This window comes from Hypanus sabinus, chromosome 1 (genome assembly GCF_030144855.1).
Source record: "Hypanus sabinus isolate sHypSab1 chromosome 1, sHypSab1.hap1, whole genome shotgun sequence".
Lineage (NCBI taxonomy): Eukaryota > Metazoa > Chordata > Chondrichthyes > Myliobatiformes > Dasyatidae > Hypanus > Hypanus sabinus.
Window position 1 is genome coordinate 159872514 of NC_082706.1, and position 12983 is coordinate 159885496.

At 39.4% G+C, this 12983-nt stretch overlaps 1 protein-coding gene across 8 annotated transcripts in view; it reads left to right on the forward strand.

Annotated features, from left to right (window-relative positions):
* Positions 1-12983, forward strand: part of trappc9 (trafficking protein particle complex subunit 9) — a 551561-nt gene that overhangs the window by 496359 nt on the left and 42219 nt on the right. The window lies entirely within an intron of this gene.

The following is a 12983-nucleotide window of genomic DNA, read 5'->3' on the forward strand; positions in this document are numbered from 1 at the left end:
GATGGATAAAAAGAAAACAGCAGATTATGTTCGTATTGTTACTTTTCTATGTAGTGTATGTAAGTGTTCCCAAGATGTTGAAATCAGATCGAATATGCTAACCTTCGGAAGGATACATTGCTTTTAGTGAGTTTCTTAGAATATTTCAGAAATCAGCATTCTAGGCTTGAGAAAAGAGTATTTCAAATTATGGAAAAAAAACTATTATTTAGAAAATGCATGTGATTAACAAGAAGAAATATATACGTGATCCCTTATGTTTCGGTATTGGCAGTTTATCCTTCCAGAATTTGCACATCACTTGATTAAGAATAAAATGAATTCACAGAATTTATATAAAATTTATTTTATATTTATATAAAATAAAGAAATAAACAATTTTTCTTTCAGCTTGCATTTCCAGATGCATGTGCAGATGATGCAGCTTTGCTGTATAGAAAACCTTGAAACAATTTGCTTGGAATGCAGCATAATGTCATCCTCCTCCCCCCCCCCCCCCAAACCGACATGGGGGCTGCCTGTATATCATTATTGTGAATCAAATTATCACAAGCAGCTGCCCTCCTAACATGCAGGAAGCTAACACTAAATAACTGGTACAGCAATGTTTTATGGGGTAAATAGGATATGAATGTGCTACTTTAAAAATGTGTAGCTAAGTAACTGTATTGATGAATTTTCATTTGAGATAATGATACAAAAGGATTACAGTAACCTGTTATGTAACAGAATAGTATACTGTGGTTCACAAATTTGCAGGATGTGTTTCTGTGGTGTAGTTGTCTACCTAGCGTCCCATTGTATTTAACTAGCTGCTATAATCAATACAATTTAAACTTTTTATTTGAATAATGTGTTTTTCAAACTAAGTTTAGAGTTGATGTTTTCAGTACCAGAGTTATGATATTATAATTCTGAATATGCTGAACAACAGGACAAGACCTTCATTATTCTTATCAGATAATATGAACAAGTGTACAGATAATATATTTTAACTTGATTTGTTTTGTTGCATTGTGTGGTTGCAAATAAAAAAAAGGACGATTTCAAACCATCTTTCCCTCAAGACATTGCCCACTTAAATATTTAGTAGCTGTAAAATCATAAATGGTTATGTGCATTTCTGACATTTGAAGTGAAGCATGTGTACTGAGGAGTCTATTTTTAGCATGTTCTTATGACAGAATCAATACCAGCCTGTGCAAAATCCCTCAAGACAAGGCGCTGCAGAACCGGTAGACTGTTATAAGTAAAATAATGAAGGCCGTGGGCACGACAATCACTAAACAGCAGAATTCCCCACACAGATGAAGGAGGACAAAATCATTTTATAAAAATATCCAAAATTAAGCTTTGCTTTTTTTTAATAAGCCAGTACTAAATTTATTTTTAAAAATCAATTTGCATTCTGCTGCTTCTATAGACACACTAAGAAGAGAACTGATTTAATTTGTGTGACACATTTAGATTGTTTTATGAAGAGTAGCTCTGTACTTAAGACTTGTGTCAGATGTATTTTTTTTAAATTATAGCTTGGTTTCTTGAAAATAATGGATAACTAACTGGATTTTTTGTTTTACTTGTGTGTGCGCCCTTTGATAATATGACTGGATAGCAACCAAAGTTCAAAGTAAATTTATTATCAAAGTACATATTTGTCACCATATACAACCCTGAGATTCATTTTCTTGCAGGCATACTCAATAAATCCATATTAGAATAAGAACTATAATAGAATCAATGAAAGACTGCACCAACTTGGGCGTTCATTCAGTCTGCAAATGACAACAAACTGTGCAAATACAAAAAGAAGGAAATAATAATAAATAACAATAAATATCAAGGACATGAGATGAAGAGTCCTTGAAATTGAGTCCGTAGTGGGACTTAACTGCTTTGGTGCAAGAGCCTGATGGTTGCGGGGTAAGAACTGTTACTGAATCTGGTGGTGTGAGTTCTGAGGCTCCTGTACCTTCCTCCTGATGGCAGCAGTGTGAAGAAAGCATGGCCTGCGTGGTGGAGGTCATGATGACGGATGCTGCTTTCCTGCAACAACAGTCTGTGCTCATTGGTGGGAATGGCTTTACTTGTGATGTACTGGGACTTATCTATTATGTTTTGCAGGATTTTCCATTCAAGGGCATTGGTGTTTCCATACTAGGTTGTGATACAACCAAACAATATATCTCCACTATGTATTTGTAGAAGTTGTCAAAGTTTTAGATGTCAAGCTGAATTTTCACGAACTCCTAAGGAAGTAGAGGCACTGCCATGCTTTCTTCGTGACAGGTCCTCAGAAATGATCACATCAGGGAATTTAAAGTTGCTGACCCTCTCCACCATATGAAATGCCAAAAGGTATATCGACATTCTCTGTGTATTTCACTTGTCCACAGCAAGAGGAAATACTATGAAGCTACAGTGCAATAACTTAAAATATTGCCAGATCAATTTTGAGTAGTCATTAGCCAGATAGTGACTCATTTAGAATAAATTTTTGCAATAAGGTGAAGAAATGTTAAATTACTAGACATAACTCTAATGTAGAAATCTTTGACTTGTGTTAAAATATCTTTAAAAAATCACTTGTCCCAATGCATAAACAGTTTTGGTTGATAAAATAAAGTACATTTTTCTACCAATAAATATGAGATTCTCATAGGTAAAGTGCAGTCTTTTAAAATGTGAACAAATTCCTCTAATTACTTCTTAAACATTTAACTGCACCACCAGCCATAAACATTTACATCATTTTGCAACATTAAGATATGGTGTGGAATCTCCACAAATGGGCACAATTGCTAATCCAGGGGTAATTGCAGATAAAATTGTGACTTTTGCGAATTATTTTTCCTCAAGTGTATTTTAGTATCAGTAAATTAAAAATCTGCCACAAATCAGTGTTTTTAAATGTAAATTTTTAATATATAAATTCTTCTTTTCAGAGAAATTTATTAATAAATTTAAGAATGATAACTTGGTGTGTTTGAATATGGAGGTTGAAAATATTCTTTGTATATCTGAATTGTATTTAACATGTCCATTATAAGTGAATAACTGGATTTTATGTTGAAAAAATTCTCTGCAGAACCAATTGCTAACTATTTTGATGGCAACGCCTAAGTTTTGCATCATTTTAAAAAATCAGGAGCTTCCAGAAGCAGTCTGTTAGGGTTGTTGCAAAATGAAGCAACAATTTTCATGTGGCATCTTAATGACCTGCAAACACTCATCGGGAATAGAAAACTGAAAAGATGTTAATTGAAAAAGATGAAACTTGAAGGATCTCGGCCTGAAACATCAACTGCTTACTCGTTTCCATAGATGCTGCCTGGCCTGCTGAGTTCCTCCAGTATTTAGTGTGTGTTGCTTGGCTTTCCAGCATTTGCAGATTTCCTCTTGTTAAAAAATGTTAACTTGTTACTAACAGTCACCAGTCCAGTGGACAAGGCAAGCTTCAAATGTAATACTTATTTAACAAGAACAATGGTCTCTAGACACACATGTTTTGCCCGACATAATTTGTGCATGATGTCTGATGCAGTGATTTGACTGCATGCATCCAAATGGGTTACACTCATTGTATTTCAGAAGGAAAACCAGACCTGGTTATTTGGTTTTAATTTGACTGCACTTCAAGACGATTAGATTTGTAAATAAACAAAATCATCTTGTAGAAATCTAGAAAAATAGTTGAGTAGTTGTTTATTCTCTCAATATTTTCATGATTTTCTCTACAAATGTAAAACACAAAGCCTTGAATGCTGGAAAAAGGATGAAACTGTTGTTCAAATGATCTTTTTTTTTGCTGTAATTATTTGTCTTTACTTGGTACATAAAGATTTATTTTCCACTTTTCTATCTGAAGCTTGCAGCTGCAATTCACTAATTTAATTAGACCCTACATGGTTCACAGTAGCACTGACTTTCCCTGGAAACCAGAAAAATGAATCCCAGCCCAGCTGCAAGCACATTTCTTTCAGCCAAGACCACCTTTAAGTCAAAAGTCTACTGAAAACAGACGATGAGATTAGCCAAAACCCTGAAAGCCCAAGTGCCAAGGAATATGCATTAAAAATGATCTTGTCTCCAAGCAGTATTACAAAAGACCTGACACCTTATTTGATGTAGGAATTATAAATTAGTGAAGCCAAATTTAATTACAATTCCTTTTTCAGAATGAATAAAGAACTTGCATTTATATAATGCCCTTAACACCCTTGTTAGAATATTCCAAAGTACATTACTACGATTGGAAGTGCTGTTGAAGTTGTATTGTGAGAAATGGAGCAGATTTTTGTACGTAGCATACAAAATTGTGAAAATAATCTAGTTTTTATTTAATAATATTGATTGAAGAATAAATACTAGCCAGGATGCTGGGAATGCCTTCCTTCCATCACAATCTGAAATTGTGGCATAAAAATTTCAATATCTAATTAAGAAAACAGATTTAACATCCCATCGAAGAGATAACACCATAAGACATAGCAGCAAAATTAGGCCATTCAGCCCATCGAGTCTGCTCTACCATTCCATCATGGCTGATCCTGGATCCCACTCAACTTCATACATGTCTTCTCACCATATCCTTAGATACCCTGACCAATCAGGGAACTATCAACTTCTGCTTTAAATAATCCCATAAACTTGGCCTGCCCCGTAGTCTGTGGTAGAGCATCTACAGACTCACATCACTCCCTCAATGTGAGTATTGATTTTGGTACTCAGGTCCTGAGAGTGGGACGTGACATAACCTCATGACTCAGAGGTGTGAATGCTAACAAAGGAGAGGTAACTGATGCCTTTCTTAAATTATTGTGAAATAAATACATGAAAATAATGTGCTGAATGATAAAATGAATATTTACATTAATTTATGTGATGTGTGATAAGCAGTATGGTCTTGATGTTTTAAGCAATAACTCGTATTTCTGTGATTGTTTGAACTAAAAAGGCCATTTTACCTTGTCTGGATGACAGTCTCAGAAACTGTCAGATAGGGAAACATTCATGCAAATAAAGCATAACGAACTATGATATTTTTAAACCTGTATCAAATTTGTAATGCATTAGCCTGCTGAAAACAGAAAATGAGATAAACCAAAATCCTGCAAAGGCTAAGGAGTGTGCTCAAATCTGTGAATTTTTTAACATCCAAAAGTTAGATTAACACAAGGCTGTATAACAGATTGTCAATTAGTTTTACAGCTCTCATCCTACTTCCTCCAAGAAACTTACTGCTTGTTGTCTTAAGTATATTTATCTTCCAACTTTCTTAATGTTCAGTTTCCTTGGTACCCAACAGAATAGCTGCAGTTGAAAATTAAAGAATTGCAGATGCTGGAAATCTGAAATAAATGAAAATGCTGGAAACATTCAATAGATTCAGCATTCACCTGTGAAATGAAAATCAGAATTAAATTTCCAGGTCTAATTGACCAGAATAGTTCCAATTCTGTGGAAAGGTTTGTTACCTGAAAAATTAATTCTGTTGGTCTATCCACCAAAGCTAAGTATTTCCTGAAGTTTCCTGTTTTATTTCAGAATGGATATAATGTCTGCTTCCTGAAACTTTTCTAAAGCATGATTGAAGTGGGTACCAATGGGATTGAAACAACTCCAGCTGATTTATGTTATTTTCCATCCTCTTATGGGAAGAAGGTTAATCTCCAATTTAGTGTCTTCTGTTTTTTTTCACAATCAGGATATCATCAGTAAGGTGAAAATTTATTGCCTGTTCCTAATTGTTTTTGATGAAGTGGTGATAAGTTGCTTCCTGAACTGCTGAAGTACTTCTTGTGAAGGTATTTCCAGAGTTTTGTCAGTAGGGCCAGCAATAATGGCAGTATATTTTCAAAGCAAAGTGGTGTGTAATGGGATGGGGCAAGAGGGGCTTCGTGCAGATTGTATCCAGTGTGGCTATCAGAGTAACCAAAGTTTTGAATCCAGTGCCACTGTACCTCATTGATGAATTGAGAGAATATTTAGGTTGATAGATGGTGTTCAAATTATCTTGCAAATAGAATGTAGCAAGCATTCAGTAGTCTTTGTAGTATCTGTGGAGAGAAAAGCAGAGTCAATGTTTTGTCAATCTCTCTTCACCAGAACAGGAAAAAAGGTAAGGAAAGATTTTTTTTTACTGCAGAGAGGACTAAGAGAAGCAGATCTTAAGCAGCTGCTGGAATTCAGAAACAAATTTATTCAGATTAAGCAACATCTGTGAAAGCATTGACCTCCATCAACTACAACCATTTTATTTTATTTGACATATGTCTCCAATCATTAGATTATTTCCCTTTATGTTGTGTTCAGTTTACCACAGCCCTTTAACAACACATTTTTATCAAATGCCAGCTTGCTGTGAAGGGCAGAATTTCTTCCCTTGCCTTTGGAGTTTACTTACAGGTAAATCCACATATGGATAAAGATTGTGAAGACATCTGTAATGGAGTCCAGAAGAACATAAGACAAAGGAGCAGAATTTGGCCATCTGGCCCATGGAGTCTGCTCTGCCATTCAGTCATGGTTGATCCTTTTTTTTCTATCTCCTCTTCCTCATCTTCAGTTCCTGGTATTCTGCCCGTAATCTTTGATGCCATAACCAATCAGGAATCTATCAATCTCTGCCTTAAATACACCCAACAACCCGGCCTCCACAGCTACATGTGGCAACAAATTCACCACCCTTTGGTTGAAGAAATTTCCCTGCATCTCTGTTTTGAAAAGGTGCACTTCTATCCTGAGGATGTGTCCTCTTAGACTCCCCCACCATGGGAAACATCCTTTTCACATCTACTCTGTCTAGGCTTTTCAACATTCAAAAGGTTTTAATGAGCTCACCCCTCATCCTTCAAAATTCCAGCAAATATAGACCAAGATTATTTCATTCCTGGAATCATCCTTGTGAACCTCCTCTGGACTCCCTCCAATGCCAGCACACCTTTTCTAAAATGACGGGCCCAGAACAAGGTGAGGCCTCTCCAGTGCATTATAAAGCCTCAGCATCACGTCCTTGCTCTTGTATTCCAGACCTCTTGAAACGAATACTAACATGGCTTTTGCCTTCCTCACCACCGACTCAACCTGCAAGTTAACCTTCAGGGTGTTCTGCACAAGGACTCCCAAGTCCCTCTGCATCTCAGATTCTTGGATTTTCTCCCTGTTTAGAAAATAGTACGTACAATTATTTCTGCTACCAAAGTGCATGACCATGCATTTTCCAGCATTGTATTTCATATGCCACTTCCTTGCCCATTATCCAAATCTGTTTAGGACCTTCTGCATCCTACCTGTTCCCTCAACACTACCTGCCCCTCCACCAATTTTCGTATCATCTGCAAACTTGACAACAAAGCCATCTATTCAATCATCTAAATCATTTATATACAGCATAAAAAGAAATAGTCCTAACACCAACCCCTGCAGAACTAGTCACTGCCTCCTACCAATCAGCCAATGCTCTAACCATGTTAGTAACTTTCCTGTAATACCTTGGGCTCTTAACTTGGTAAGCAGCCTCATGGGTGGCACCTAGTCAAAGGCCTTCTGAAAGTCCAGATATACAACATCCACTGCATCCCCTTTATCTATCCTACTTGTAATCTCCTCAAAGAATTCCAACAGGTTCGTCAGGCAGGATTTTCCCTGAAGGAAACCATGCTGACTTTGTCCTGTCTTGTCCTGTGTCACCAATATTCCATCACCTCATACTTAACAATTGAATCTAACATCTTCCCAACCGCTGAGGTCAGGCTAACTGGTCTATAATTTCCTTTCTCCTGCCTTCCTCCTTTCTTAAGGAGTGGAGTAATATTAGCAATTTTACAGTCCTCTGGCACAATGCCAGAGTCCAATGAGTTTTGAAAGATCATTTCTATTGCCACCACAATATCTAGTACTACCTCTTTCAGAACCCTGGGTGCAGTTCCTCTGGTCTGAATGACTTATGTACCTTTAGGTCTTTCAGCTTTTTGAGCACCTTCTATCTTGTAACAGTATCTGTGCCCACTTCTCTTTCTTCACACACTGCAATATCAGGCATACTACTAGTTACTTCCAAAGTGAAGACTGACACGAAATACTCATTTAGGTCAGCAGCCATCTCCGTGTCCTGCATTATTATTTCTCCTGCCTCATTTTCTAGCAGTCCTATATCCACTTTCATTTAGAAACATAGAAAACCTACGGCACAATACTGGCCCTTTGGCCCACAATGCTGTGCTAAACATGTCCTTACCTTAGATATTACCTAGTGTTACCCATAGCCCTCTATTTTTCTGAGCTCCATGTACCTGTCCAGAAGTCTCTTAAGGGACCCTATTGTATCTGCCTCCACCACCGTCGCCGGCAGCCCCTTCCATGAACTCACTACTCTCTGCATCAAAAACCTACCCCTGACATCTCCTCTGTACCTACTTCCAAGCACCTTAAAACTGTGCCCTCTGATGCTAGCCATTTCAGCCCTGGGCAAAAGCCTCTGACTATCCACACGATCAATGCCTCTCATCATCTTATACACCTCTATCAGGTCACCTCTCATCCTCCGTTGCTCCAAGGAGAAAAGGCTGAGTTCACGCAACCTATTCTCATTAAGCATGCTTCCATATCCAGGCAACATCCTTGTAAATCTCCTCTGCACCCTTTCTATGGTTTCCACATCCTTCCTGTAGTGAGGTGACCAGAACTGAGCACAGTACTCCCAAGTGGGGTCTGACCAGGGTCCTATATACTGTAGCTGCAACATTACCTCTCAGCTCCTAAACTCATTCCCATGGTTGATGGCCAATGCACCATATGCTTTCTTAACCACAGAGTCAACCTGCACAGTAGCTTTGAGTGTCCTGTGGATTCGGACCCCAAGATCCCTCTGATCCTACACACTGCCAAGAGTCTTACCATTAATACTCCTTTCATATTAATTCTCCTTTCATATTTGACCTACCAGAATGAACCATCTCCATCTGCCGCTTCTCAGTCCAGTTTTGCATCCTATCAATGTCCCACTGTAACCTCTGACAGCCCACCACACTATCCACAACAGCCCCAACCTTTGTGTCATCAGCAAACTTACTAACCTATCCCTTCACTTCCTCATCCAGATCATTATAAAAATAACAAAGAAAAGGGGGTCCCAGAACAGATCCCTGAGGCACACCATTGGTCACCAGCCTCCATGCAGCGTATGACCCATCCACGACTATTCTTTGCCTTCTGTGAGAAAGCCAGTTCTGGATCCACAGAGCAATGTCCCCTTGGATCCTATGCCTCTTTACTTTCTCAATAAGCCTTGCATGGGGTACCTTATCAAATGGCTTGCTGAAATCCATATACACTCCATCTACTGTTCTACCTTCATCAATGTGTTTAGTCACATCCTCAAGGAATTCAATCAGGCTCGTAAAGCACAACCTGCATTTGACAAAGCCATGCTGACTATTCCTAATCATATAATGACTCTCAAAATGTTCATAAATCCTGCCTCTCAGGATCTTCTCCATCAACTTACCGACCACTGAAGTAAGACTCTGTGGTCTATAATTTCCTGGGCTATCTCTACTCCCTTTCTTGAATAAGAGAACAACATCTGCAACCCTCCAATCCTCTGGGACCTCTCCCGCCCCCATTGATGATTCATAGATCATCGCCAGAGGCTCAGCAATCTCCTCCCTTGCCTCCCACAGTAGTCTGGAGTACATCTCATCTGGTCCCGGTGACTTACCCAACTTAATGCTTTCCAAAAGTTCTAGCACATCCTTTTTCTTAATATCTACATGCTTGAGCTTTTAAATCCGCTGTGTCATCCCTACAATCATCAAGACCTTTTTCCGTAGTGAATACTGAAGCAAAGTACTCAGTCAGTACCTCTGCTATCTCCTCCGGTTCTATACACACTTTTCCATTGTCACACTTGATTGGTTCTATACTCTCACATCTTATCCTCTTGTTCTTCACACATTTGCCTTGGGGGTTTTCCTTAATCCTGTCCGCCAAGGCCTTCTCATTGTCCCTTGTGGCTCTCTTAATTTCTTTCTTAAGCTCCTTCCTGCTAGCCTTATAATTTTCTAGATCTCTGTCGTTACCTAGTTGTTTTGAACCTTCCATAAGCTCTCCTTGACTAGATTTACAACAGCCTTTGTACACCATGGTTCCTGTTCCCAACCATCCTTTCCCTGTCTCATTGGAACATACCTATGCAGAACTCCATGCAAATATCCCCTGAACATTTGCCACATTTCTTCCGTACATTTCTCTGAGAACATCTGTTCCCAATTCATGCTTTCAATTTCTCTTTTATTTTTTTACATACTTGAAAAAGCTTCTACTATCCACTTTGATATTATCTTCTAGCTTGCTTTCATATTTCATCTTTTCCCTTTTATTGATTTTTTAAATTGCTCTCTGTAGGTTTTTAAAAACTTCCCAATCCTCTCTCTTCCCACTAATTTTTGCTTTGTTGTTTGCCCTTTGTTTTGCTTTTACAATAGTTTTGACTTATCAGCCACTGTTGTACTATTTTGCCATTTGAGTATTTCTTCAATTTTGAAATACACATGTCCTGCACCTTCCTCATTTTTCCCAGAAATACACACCATTGCTGCTCTGATGGCATTCCTGTCAGCAGCTCCTTCCAATTTACTTTGGCCAACTCCTCTCTCATACCACACTAATTCAAATTTCAAGTTGAACACAATCATATTGTGATCACTAGTTCCTAAGAGTTCTTTTACCTTAAGCTCCCTAATCGCTGCTGGTTCATTACATAACATCCAATCCATTATAGCTGATCCCCTAGTAGGCTCAATGACAAACTGCTGTAAAAAGCCAATTCATAGGCATTCAACAAGCTCACTCTCTTGAAATCCATTACCGACCTGATTTTCCCAATCAATCTGCATGTTAAAATCTCCCATGACTAACATAACATTGCCCTTTTGACTCACCTTTCTACTTCCTGTTGTAACCTGCGTTCTGCCTCCCAGCCACTGTTGGGAGGCCTGTATATAACTGCCATCAATGTCCTTTTACCCTTGCAGTTTCTTAACTCATCCCATAAGGATTCAACATCTTCTGATCCCATGTCACATCTTTCTACTGATTTGATGGTATTCTTTACCAGTAGAGCCACACCACACCCTCTCCTATCTTCCTATCTCTCCAATATAATGTGTAACCTTGAACATTCAGCTCCCAACAACCATCCTTCAGCCACAATTCAGTGATGGTCACAACATCATAACTGGCAATCGGTAATATTGCAAAAGTCATCCACCTTATTTCTTACACTACCTGCATTTAGATACAACACCTTGAGTATTGTATTTGCTATCCTTTCTGATTCTGCATCCCTAATGTTTGAAATCTAGCCTGTTGGTTGCAACTAAGACCCATCACCTTCCTGATAATCTCACTGCATGCTATTTTACATTTATACCATCCGTCCTTTCCTGAGTCACCTCACTCCGGTTCCCACTCCCCCCCAAGTTAGTTTAAACCCTCGAACAGCTTTAACAAACATGCCTGCAAGAATATTGGTCCCCCTCTGGTTCAGGTATAACCAATCACTTTTGAACAGGTCATACCTCCCCCAGAAGAGATCCTAATTATCCTTTTGCCAGTTTCCCCCTGCACCAGCCTCTCAGCCACGCATCTTTCTACCAAATCATCCTGTTTCTACCCTCACTGGTGTATGGCACAGGCAGCAATCCAGTGGGAGGTCCTGCTTCTCAAATCTTTAATTTCTCTTTTCAGGACCTCATTGCTCTTCCTTCCTATGTCATTGGAAAAATATGTACCAAAACATCTGGCTGCTCCCCCTCCCTCTCTAACATGTTGTGGACACGATCTGAGACATACCCTACCCTGGCACCTGGGAAGCAACATACCATCTGTGTGTCCCGTTCACGTCGACAGAATCTCCTGTCTGTTTCCCTCACTATCGAGCCCTATCGCTACTGCTCCCATCTTCTCTCTCTTTCCCTTCTGCGCCACAGACCCATGGTCAGTGCCTGTTACCCAGTTGCAGTGGCATTCTCCCTGGAGGTCATACCCCACGAAAGTATCCAAAACGGTATGCTTGATTTTGAGGGGAATGGCCACAGGGGTGCTCTGCTCTAACTGCCTATTTCCATTTCTCCTGATGGTCACCCAGCTACTTGCCTCCTGCAACTTAGGGGTGACTACTTCCCTGTAATTTTGATCAAGCTGAATGTCATCCAGATGCTGTTCCAGATCCCTAACACAGTTTTCAGGGAACTCCAGCGGGATGCACTTCATGCAGATGTAGTTCCCCAGGAGACTCTGGGTCTCCCCAGACTCCAACATCAGGCACAAAGAGCACACCACAGCCATTTAAATGGTACAGTAAGAGAGGGGGAGAAAACAAAAAGGAAACCTTAACAGATGCTTTACACAGAGCCAGTGTCTCTTCCAAGCCAAAGCCTCCTTTTGAGCCAAAGCATGTTGCTTCTACGCTCGCCACTGGCCTACTCCCACCAATGGCCTCCCCGACAATGACCACTCTGCTTATCTCTTCTGTACTCTTATTTAGTTCATAGAGCTCTGTTGACGCTGCTGATAGGCCACGTACAATGGACAAACGCTCTCAAAGCTCCCTTTTTAAGTAACTGCCATCAACCTGCGAGAAATCCCTCTTGGTGGAGCTCTGTTGACACTGCTGTTAGACCACATACAATGGACAAACGCTCTTGAATCTCCATTTTAAATAACCGCCACAGACCTGTGAGAAATCCCTGTTAGTAGAGCTCTGTTGATGCCATTGTTAGGCCACATACAATGGACAAATGCTCTTGAAACTCCCATTTTTAAATAACTGCCACAGACCTGTGAGAAATCCCTCTTGTTAGAGCTCTGTTGATGCTTCTGATTGGCCATGTACCGAGTCGTGCTGACAAACCACAAACATGCCAACAAACAAAGCTAAAATCAGAAATTTAAAAGTTTAGTGTTTAAAAATGTTGTGT